Genomic DNA, 11,677 nt, shown 5'->3' on the forward strand with positions numbered 1-11,677 from the left:
GATGCCATGATCTTTGTTTTCTGAATGTTGAGCTTCAAGCCAACATTTTCACTCTCCTCTTTCACTTTCATCAAGAGGCTTCTTAGTTCCTCTTCACTTTCTGCCATAAGGGTGGTGTCATCTGCATATCTGAGGTTATTGATATTTCTCCCAGCAATCTTGATTCCAGCTTGTGCTTCTTCCAGCCCAGCGTTCCTCATGATGTATTCTGCATATAAGTTAAATAAGCAGGGTGACAATATACAACCTTGACGTACTCCTTTTCCTATTTGGAACCAGTCTGTTGTTCCATGTCCAGTTCTAACTGTTGCTTCCTGACCTGCATATGGGTTTCTCAAGAGGCAGGTCAGGTGGTCTGGTATTCCCATCTCTTTCAGAATGTTCCACAGTTTATATTGACCCACACAGTCAAAGGCTTTGGCATAGTCAATGAAGCAGAAATAGATGTTTTTCTGGAACTCTCTTGCTTTCTCCATGATCCAGCGGATGTTGGCTATTTGATCTCTGGTGCCTCTGCCTTTTCTAAACCCTGCTTGAACATCTGGAAGTTCACAGTTCACATATTGCTGAAGCCTGGCTTGGAGAATTTTGAGCATGCTTTACTAGCGTGTGAGATGAGTGCAATTGTGCGGTAGTTTGAGCATTCTTTGGCATTGCCTTTCTTTGGGATTGGAATGAAGAATGACCTTTTCCAGTCCTGTGGCCACTGCTGAGTTTTCCAAATTTGCTGGCATATTGAGTGCAGCAGTTTCACAGCATCATCTTTCAGGATTTGAAATAGCTCAACTGGAATTCCATCACCTCCACTAACTTTGTTCGTAGTGATGCTTTCTAAGGCCCACTTGACTTCACATTCCAAGATGTCTGGCTCTAGGTCAGTGATCACATTATCGTGACTATCTTGGTCGTGAAGATCTTTTTTGTACAGTTCTTCTGTGTATTCTTGCCACCTCTTCTTAATATCTTCTGCTTCTGTTAGGTCCATACCATTTCTGTCCTTTATAGAGCCCATCTTTGCATGAAATGTTCCCTTGAAATCTCTAATTTTCTTGAAGAGATCTCTTGTTTTTCCTATTCTGTGGTTTTGCTCATAGAAATTCTAGAACAGGGAAAGCTAATCTTCAGTGACAGAGCAATTAGTGGTTGCCTGGGACCATGAGAAGGAACTAACTACAAAACAGTACCAGAAAACTTTTGAGGGGGTGATAGAAATGTTCTATATGACGACTGTGGTGGTCAAAACTCACTGAACTCTATGCTTAAGATGGGTGTATTTTATGGTACATAAATTTACCTCAACAAAAGTGAACTTAAAAACAGGCACTATAGGGTCTTTCCTGGTGGTTCAGTGGCTAAGACTCTGTGCTCCCAATGCAGGGGGCCTGGGTTCAATCCCTGGTCATGGAACAAGACTCCACAAGGCCACAATTAAAGATCCCACATGCTGCAGTGAAGATCAAAAATCCTATGTCCCAGACCTGGTGCAGTCAAATCCATACTTTTTAAAAGGCACTATAATAAAGCCTTTTCATACTGTTCATACTGTTCATGGGGTTCTCAAGGCAAGAACACTGAAGTAGTTAACCATTCCCTTCTCCAGTGGACTGAATTTTGTCAGAACTCTCCACCATGACCCGTCTGTCTTGGGTGGCCCTACACGGCATGGCTCATAGTTTCACTGAGTTGAGTTGGACAAGGCTGTGGTCCATGTGATCAGCTTGGTTAGTTTTCTGTGATAGTGGTTTTCAGTCTGTCTGCCCTCTGATGGAGGATAAGAGGCTTATGGAAGCTTCCTGATGGGAGAGACTGACTGAGGGGGAAACTGGGCCTTGTTCTGATGGGCGGGGCTATGTTCAGTAAATCTTTAATCCAATTTTCTATGGATGGGTGGAGCTGTGTCCCCTCCCTGGTATTTACCTGGGGCCAAACTATTGGAGAAATGGTCTGGTGGTTTCCCCTACTTTCTTCAATTTAAGTCTGAATTTGGCAATAAGGAGTTCATGATCTGAGCCACAGTCAGCTCCTGGTCTTGTTTTTGCTGACTGTATAGAGCTTCTCCATCTTTGGCTGCAAAGAATATAATCAATCTGATTTCGGTGTTGACCATCTGATGATGTCCATGTGTAGAGTCTTCTTTTGTGTTGTTGGAAGAGGGTGTTTGCTATGACCAGTGTGTTCTCTTGGCAAAACTCTATCAGCCTTTGCCCTGCTTCATTCCGTGCTCCAAGGCCAAATTTGCCTGTTACTCCAAGTGTTTCTTGACTTCCTACTTTTGCATTCCAGTCCCCTATAATGAAAATGACATCATTTTTGGGTGTTAGTTCTGAAAGGTCTTGTAAGTCTTCATAGAACCGTTCAACTTCGGCTTCTTCAGCTTTACTGGTTGGGGCATAGACTTGGATTACGGTAATATTGAATGGTTTGCCTTGGAAACGAACAGAGATCATTCTTTCATTTTTGAGATTGCATCCAAGTACTGCATTTCGGACTCTTTCGTTGACCATGATGACTACTCCATTTCTTCTAAGGGATTCCTGACCACAGTAGTAGATATAATGGTCATCTGAGTTAAATTCACCCATTCCAGTCCATTTTAGTTCACTGATTCCTAGAATGTAGACGTTCACTCTTGTCATCTCCTGTTTGACCACTTCCAATTTGCCTTGATTCACGGACCTAACATTCCAGGTTCCTATGCAATATTGCTTTTTACAGCATCGGACCTTGCTTCTATCACCAGTCACATCCACAACTGGGTATAATCCCTTATGATTACACAGTGGAAGTAAGAAATAGATTTAAGGGACTAGATCTGATAGATAGAGTGCCTGATGAGCTCTGGACGGAGGTTCGTGACATTGTACAGGAGACAGGGACCAAGACCATCCCCATGGAAAAGAAATGCAAAAAAGCAAAATGGCTGTCTGAGGAGGCCTTAAAAATAGCTGTGAAAAGAAGAGAAGTGAAAAGCAAAGGAGAAAAGGAAAGATATAAGCATCTGAATGCAGAGTTCCAAAGAATAGCAAGGAGAGATAAGAAAGACTTCCTCAGCAATCAATGCAAAGAAGTAGAGGAAAACAACAGAACAGGAAAAACAAGAGATCTCTTCAAGAAAATTAAAGATATCAAGGGAACATTTCATGCAAAGATGGGCTCTATAAAGGACAGAAATGGTATGGACCCAACAGAAGCAGAAGATATTAAGAAGAGGTGGCAAGAATACACAGAAGAACTGTACAAAAAAGATCTTCACGACCAAGATAATCACGATGGCATGATCACTCACCTGGAGCCAGACATCTTGGAATGTGAAGTCAAGTGGGCCTTAGAAAGCATCACTACGAACAAAGTTAGTGGAGGTGATGGAATTCCAGTTGAGTTATTTCAAATCCTGAAAGATGATGCTGTGAAACTGCTGCACTCAATATGCCAGCAAATTTGGAAAACTCAGCAGTGGCCACAGGACTGGAAAAGGTCAGTCTTCATTCCAATCCCAAAGAAAGGCAATGTCAAAGAATGCTCAAACTACCGCACAATTGCACTCATCTCACATGCTAGTAAAGTCATGCTCAAAATTCTCCAAGCCAGGCTTCAGCAATATATGAACCGTGAACTTCCAGATGTTCAAGCAGGGTTTAGAAAAGGCAGAGGCACCAGAGATCAAATTGCCAATGTCCGCTGGATCATGGAGAAAGCAAGAGAGTTCCAGAAGAGCATCTATTTCTGCTTCATTGACTATGCCAAAGCCTTTGACTGTGTGGATCACAATAAACTGTGGAACATTCTGAAAGAGATGGGAATACCAGACCACCTGACCTGCCTCTTGAGAAACCTGTATGCAGGTCAGGAAGCATCAGTCAGAACTGTACATGGAACAACAGACTGGTTCCAAATAGGAAAAGGAGTACGTCAAGGCTGTATATTGTCACCCTGCTTATTTAACTTATATGCAGAGTACATCATGAGGAACGCTGGGCTGGAAGAAGCACAAGCTGGAATCAAGATTGCTGGGAGAAATATCAATAACCTCAGATATGCAGATGACACTACCCTTATGGCAGAAAGTGAAGAGGAACTAAGAAGCCTCTTGACGAAAGTGAAAGAGGAGAGTGAAAATGTTGGCTTGAAGCTCAACATTCAGAAAACAAAGATTATGGCATCTGGTCCCATCACTTCACGGGAAATAGATGGGGAAACAGTGGAAACAGTGTCAGACTTTATTTTTTTGGGCTCCAAAATCACTGTGGATGCTGATTGCAGCCATGAAATTAAAAGATGGTTACTCCTTGGAAGGAAAGTTATGACCAACCTGGATAGCATATTAAAAAGCAGAGACATTACTTTGTCAACCAAGGTCCGTCTAGTCAAGGCTATGGTTTTTCCCGTGGTCATGTATGGATGTGAGAGTTGGACTGTGAAGAAAGCTGATCGCCGAAGAATTGATGCTTTTGAACTGTGGTGCTGGAGAAGACTCTTGACAGTCCCTTGGACTGCAAGGAGATCCAACCAGTCCATTCTAAAGGAGATCAATCCTGGGTGTTCATTGGAAGGACTGATGCTAAAGCTGAAACTCCAATACTTTGGCCACCTCATGTGACGAGTTGACTCACTGGAAAAGAGTCTGATGCTGGGAAGGATTGGGGGCAGGAGGAGAAGGGGACGACAGAGAATGAGATGGCTGGATGGCATCACCGACTCAATGGACATGAGTTTGAGTGAACTCCGGGAGTTGGTGATGGACAGGGAGGCCTAGCATGCTGTGATTCATGGGGTCGCAAAGAGTCGGACATGACTGAGCGACTGAACTGAACTGAACTAAACTATTGGAGAAGGCAATGACAACCCACTCCAGTGTTCCTGCCTGGAGAATCCCAGGGACAGGGGAGCCTGATGGGCTGCCATCTATGGGGTCGCAGGGAGTCAGACACGACTGAAGCGACTTAGCAGTAGCAGTAGCAGCAAACTATGGTGGAGGTAATGAAGATAATGGCGACCTCCTTCACAAGGTCCCATGCAGGCACTGCTACACTCAGTGCCCTCAACCCTGCAGCAGGCCACTGCGACCCACGCCTCTGCAGGAGACTCCTGGACACTCATGGGCAAGTCTGGGTCAGTCTCTTGGGGGGTCACTGCTCCTTTCTCCTGGGTCCTGGTGCATACAAGGTTCTGTTTGTGTCCTCCAAGAGTCTATTTCCCCAGTCCTGTATAAGTTCTGGCAGCTCTATGGTAGAGTTAATGGCGACCTCCTTCAGGAGGGCTTATGCCATACCCAAGTCTGCTGCACCCAGAGCCCCTGCCTATTGGCAGTCCACTGCTGACTCATACCTCCACAGAGAGACACTCAAACATGGTTCTGTCTCAGTCTCTGTAGCTTTTCTGGGTCTTGGTGTGCACAAGGTATGTTTGAGCCCTCTGAGCGGGGTATGGGGTTTGATGTTGACGTTTGGGGAATGAGGGTAAAATGTATTGAAATTCTTTGTATCCATCTTAGAACTTTTCTGTAGACCTAATATTACATCAAAATGAAAGTTAGGGTTTTTTTTTTTTTAAGTTAGGATTTAAAAGTACATTGCAGGGATTTCCCTGGTTGTCCAATGGTTAAGACTTCACTTTCCAATTCAGGTATTGTGGATTCTATCCCTAGTCGGGGAACTAAGACCCCACATGCAGTGTGGCCAAAAAACCAAAACAGAAAACAGAAACAATATTGTGATGAATTCAATAAGGACTTTTAAAATGTAAAGGTACACATAAGAAAATCTTTTAAAAAAGATTTTTAAAAGTACATTGTAAAGGTTTATGACAAAGTCATTGAGGCAAAGAATCGGAAGTACCACTGCGTCTCATGGGTTGTGCAGATCTGACCAGTTCTTTTTCTCTTCCCTCGATCTCATCATCTCTTGTCTGCATCCCTCAGCAAATTCATCTCATTCTATCCTTATAGACACCTAGCCTCCCTCTTTGTCCATAATTACTGCTTATCCAGAGACTGGCTGCCCCAGTTCTAGAGCACCACACACTTGCCTGACTGAAATGTGGTGCCTTTATTCCACGTTCCAGACAGACCAAGTTGGATAGGCTCAAGTTAGGTTAAGAAAAGGAAATCATGGGGAAATGAAGACTCTAGTACTGGAAGAAAATGGAAATACTACCTATCAGAACTTGTGAGAGGCATCAAAAGCAGAATTTTGGGAAAAAATTTATACCCTTAAATACTATACTAGTAAAGGAGAAAGCTCCAAAGTCATAAGGTGACTATCTTAAGAAACTAATAAATAAACCATAGAATAAACCCAAAGAAAGAAGAAGGAATAAGAAAATTAAATCAAATAAATTAAAGGAAAAATGCAGATTCTTGTTTAAAAATCCAGAAGTATGGTCTTTGAAACTAACAAAATATACAAATCTGACTACATAGAAAAGAAAGTCATTAGGATTATGAGTAAAAAAGGCAATAAAACCATGAAAAGGAAGAATTAAAGATAAAGTAAAAGAAGGATTTCCTTGGTGGTCCAGTGGTTAAGACTCTGTGCTCCCAAGGCAGGGGGTCTGGGTTGAATCCCTGGTCAGGGAACTAGATCCCACATGTCTTAACTTAAAAAAAAAAATAAGTCTCGTGTGCCGTAAGGAAAACTGGGGATTCCAGGTGCTGCAACTAACAGCCAGGGCAGCCAAATAAATAAATACGTATTAAAAAAAACTAAGAGAAAAAAATAAGACCTTTCAGTCCTAATGGTATTTTGTAGGCTAAAGCAAGCTCAAAGACTGCATGTGTGTGTGTGTGTGTGTGTGTGTGTGTGTGCACTCACATGTGTGTGCTGGGTGGAGAGCCATGACACGCCCTGAGGTAAGGTGTAAGGTGTCAGAACCCAAGCACAATGAGAGGGCTGCCTAGTGCAGGGTCTTAAGAGCCCTGGGGTAATGCACAGGGCTAGTACCTGGGACAAGGGAGGCAGTAACAGTGGGAAATCAGTTAAATACAGAGGGATTCATAAAAGAAAATCAATATATTAATGGCAGCCGATTTCTCATTATCAGAGAAGGGACCTTGCATAGATCAGATTGCATCATGAACCAAGGATAATGGTTAATTTATTCCATGTGCCTGAGGACAGGAAGAAAAAAGAAAAACAAAACTAAACAAAAATGGTCAGGAAAAAGCATGTGCTCATGGGACTGTAAATCAATACAACCATTTTGCCAAACTGGCTGTATCTACTAATTCTGAACACATGCATACCCATGTGTGCATGCTCAGTCGCTAAGTCATGACTGTGACCCCATGGACTGTAGCTCATCATGCTCCTCTGTCCATGGGATTCTCCAGGCAAGAATACTGGAGTGGGTTGCCATCTCCTTTTCCAGGTGATCTTCCTGACCTAGGGATCAAACCCACGTCTCCTTCTTTGGCAGGCGGATTCTTTACTGTTGAGCCACCAGGGAAGCCCAATTAAATTGTATATTCATCCAACAGATACTATGACAATGAAGACAAATGAACTACTGACTGACAACATGGTTGAATCACATAAACACAATATTGAATCCAAAAGACTCAAAAGAGAATATACTGTATGATTTCAACGCTTTAAAGTTAAAAAGTCAAAACTGATTTATGGCAAAGGTGGTTTCCTTTGGGGGAGAGGGGAAACAGTGACTTGAAAGGGACCCAAGGAGGGTTTCTAGGGGACTGATAATATTGTTCCTTGACCTGGGCGCTAGTTACACAGGTGTTGTCACTTTCTGAAATTTATCACACTGAATACTTGTGATTATATGCATATTTCTTTCTCTGTATTATACAACATTAAATTTTTTACAGTATATCTGATAGATGGTATTATGATTTTTCTGATGTAGTGAACAACCCTTGGTACCATTCTGAACAAATACTAAATTATATTTCTCATTCTATTTATGATACAGTTTCATTTCAGAAAAAAGTGTACTTTAAACCATCCCCCCAAAATGTATGCATATGTATTTGTGTTATATTAATTTTAGATAATTATAAACTTTTCTTTGTACCCATATAAATGCTTTTAAAGATGTTTTCAAGTTGTTAAGGATGCAGCCTGCCTTGACCCTGGCCTCTGAATGTCTGTTGTTCAGTGGATAAATGGTGTCCGACTCCTTGCAACCCCATGAACTGCAGCATGCCAGGCTTCCCTGTCCTTCATCATCTCCTGGAACTTGCTCGAACTCATGTCCATTGAGTCAATGATGCCATCCATCCATCTCATCCTCTGTCGCTCCCTTCTCCTCCTGCCCTCAATCTTTCTCAGCATCAGGGTCTTTTCCAATGAGTTAGTTCTTCACATCAGGTGGCCAAATTATTGCAGCTTCAGCTTCAGCATCAGTCCTTCCAATGAATGTTCAGGGTTGATTTGCTTTAGGACTGACTGATCTCCTTGCTGTCCAAGGTACTCTCAAGAGTCTTCTCCAACACCACAATTTGAAAGCATTAATTTTGAAAGCATTAATTCTTCCGCGCTCAGCCTACCGTCGCACCCTCCATAATGCGGCAACCAAGAACGTTCAGACAATTTCCCGAAACTCCCACCAGGGGGCAGTACCGGCCCGTTTGAGAAGAATCAATATACCAGAAGATTGGTTGTGTATTGGGATCTGGAGCGCAGGGTGTCTGTGCCATGGTAGACAGTGTCCTCTGAGTGTTGTGGTCACTGAGCCCCGATATTAAAGGCGAAGTAGCTGTTTAGGGCAATGAGACGTAGAGGACCGCAGGAACACAGTGTGAGAAGGGATTTTCCTAAAATTGAGGCTGGAGAATAACAGGGAGTGGTAGGAGTTGAGGTTGGTGAGATGGGCAAAGATATATATGAAGGATTATAGTTTATCCTCTGGGTGATAGGAAGCCACTGAACAGTTGAAACAACAGATGAACAGCATTTATGAGCTGTTTCCACATTCCAATCTCTTTTCTAAGTTTATGTATTCTCTCCCAGAACCATCAGAATCACTCATGAGCTCAGTTGTTCTGTCATCCAGGGTTTATTCACCCTTTTCCTGGTGATAGGCAGTCTTCTCTTCGGAAGCATCAGTGCCTAGTTCCCTTACTTCGGATATGTTTTGTCCCAAGCCCCCGCTCTACCTGGAGCTCCACCAATAGGCATAGCTCTCAGAACTGGCCAACCAGAGTGTCTAATTTTCAAGCCCAGTGATTGGCTTAGGGTTCACCAGGTGGCCCATTCAGAGCCAATGAGAGGACTCTGAGGACTGGTCTCCCACTTAGAACTCTTGACCCGCCTCTGAGCTAATATTAAAGCTTCTTTCACTCTCACCCTGAAGGACCATCACCCACAGAAGGACCACCTGGGAGCTGCACTTAAGCTCCTCCAAGGCTACTGGAAGCTTCTCTCTTAGGACAGACCTCAGGGTTAACTACAGATAAGACTTCCCATTTCTCATCCCTCTTGCTCAGTAACCCTAAAGAATTCACCCCTAGTTCTGGATTGCCCCATTTCGGGACAGTCTGTACTTTTCACATATGTTAGTATCAACATCAGACTGATAATCTCGTCACCATACCTCAGGTCACCCCCCCCACATCTCTACCCTGGGAGAAGAACTAAATTCTCCTGATTGGTTAACACAATGTCAGAAGGCAGAGAGTGGGTTTTATTCCCCCTGCTAATAGGAAATTCCTCCTATTTCCAAAATAGGAAATAGAAGACAACCACACACATCACTAGTTCAACTTAAGTGTGGCTCACCTATGCCTAATTTGAGAAAGGAGCAAATTATTTCTCTGTTCAATAATCTCCTTCTATCACCATTAACCTTTGAGAAGGGTGAAATAAAAAAATATCTTCTCTAGGGACTTCCCTAGTGATCCAGTGGCTAAGTATCCCCGTGCCTATGCAGGGGACATGAGTTCGGTCCCTGGTCCGATAAGATCCCACTTGCCGTGGAGCAACTAAACCCACGCATCACAGCTACTGAGCCTGTGCTCCAGGACTTGTGAGCCACAACTAGTGAAGCCCACACACCCTAGAGCCCATGCTCTACAACAAGAGAAGTCCATGCGCTGCAAAGAGTAGCCCCTGCTCGCCGAAACTAGAGAAAAACCTGTGCAGCACAGAGACCCAGCATAGCCAAAAATAATAAATAAAATGATATTTAAAAATTCTGTTACCCTTAAAAGGGTATAAAGAGACTATTATGACAATTTTGTGCCAAGGGCTTTGACAAGTTAGATGAAATGCCAATTCCTGAAAAAATACAACATATGAGAGCTAACCCAAGATGCAATAGAAAATATGAAGAGCCCTATATTTATTAAAGAAATTGAACTTATTATTAAAATCCTTCCCACAAAGAAAGCTGCAGGACCAGATGGCTTCACTAGTGAAATCTACAAAAGATTAAAGGAAGAAATAACATAAAAGCTTTCAAATTTGAGATATAGTTCTATGTGCTGAGATGAGCATAATCCTTCAAAATACATTAAGTAAAAAAAAAGTCAATGTGCAAAGGGACAAATAATATTTTCTCATTTATATATAAAAAGGAGTTACATAAGTGCATTTTTATGCACAAACTATCCTCTCCAAGGATACCTCATTGCCTTGGAGGCATGAAATTGAGGGAATGAAACTGAGTAGTTGGAGAAAGACTGTTTCACTTCATTTCCTTTTGTGTTATTTTAATTTTTAAATAATTTTTAAAACTGTACATGTAACTAAAAAAAGTTTAAGGACTTCCCTGGTGGTCCAGTGGCTAAGACCTCGCCCTCCCAATGCAGGAGGCCTGGGTTCCATCCTCAGTCAGGGAACTGGATCCCACATGCCACAACCAAACGTCCCAAGTGCTGCAACTAAGACCCGACACAGCCAAATAAGTACTAAGCAAACTTCCCCACTTCAATCTTGATAGTGGGTGGGAGGGAAAATAAGAATATATTTTAAAACCCTTACAATGTGAACAACTGTGATTCACTATCAGGTTATGAAAAAAGGGCACAGAAGCCCCCATGAGACCCCACCCAGTTACAACTCCTCTGGTCCCTTTCTGATCTTTGTGATAATGATTTCCTTGCTTGTCTTTTCTTTATATATAAGTTTTACCATCCATGAGTGCACCCGTCCCCCCACACGCTATATTGCCATTTCATTATCCCTGCTTTCAAGTTTATTGACTAGAATAAGACAGCATATCCTGTTTGGGGTCTGGTTTCTTTCACACATCATTTGTGTGAGATTCATCCGTGTGGTTGCATGTATCAGTTCAGTTCAGTTCATTTCAGTCGCTCAGTCGTGTCCGACTCTCCACGACCCCATGAATCACAGCACGCCAGGCCTCCCTGTCCATCACCAACTCCCGGAGTTCACTCAAAGTCATGTCCACAGAGTCGGTGATGCCATCCAGCCATCTCATTCTCGGTCGTCCCCTTCTCCTCCAACCCCCAACCTTTCCCAGCATCAGAGTCTTTTCCAGTGAGTCAACTCGCCACATTTTATTCTTTTTTCATTGCTGTATAGTAGTCTGTCATATGAATCTACCACAGTGTGTTTCTCCATTCTCGACCTGATGGAAATTTGGGTAGTTCCAATTCAGGGCTATTGAAAAAAATACTGTTATGAACATTTCTTCCTGTACATGTTTCCTGATGTCCATGTTCAAGTTCTCTAGGATAGATACTTAATATAGAACAGAT

The sequence above is a fragment of the Moschus berezovskii genome, chromosome 22, assembly GCF_049115385.1.
Source record: "Moschus berezovskii isolate FMDL1 chromosome 22, NW_MosBer_1.0, whole genome shotgun sequence".
NCBI classification, from domain to species: Eukaryota; Metazoa; Chordata; class Mammalia; order Artiodactyla; family Moschidae; genus Moschus; species Moschus berezovskii.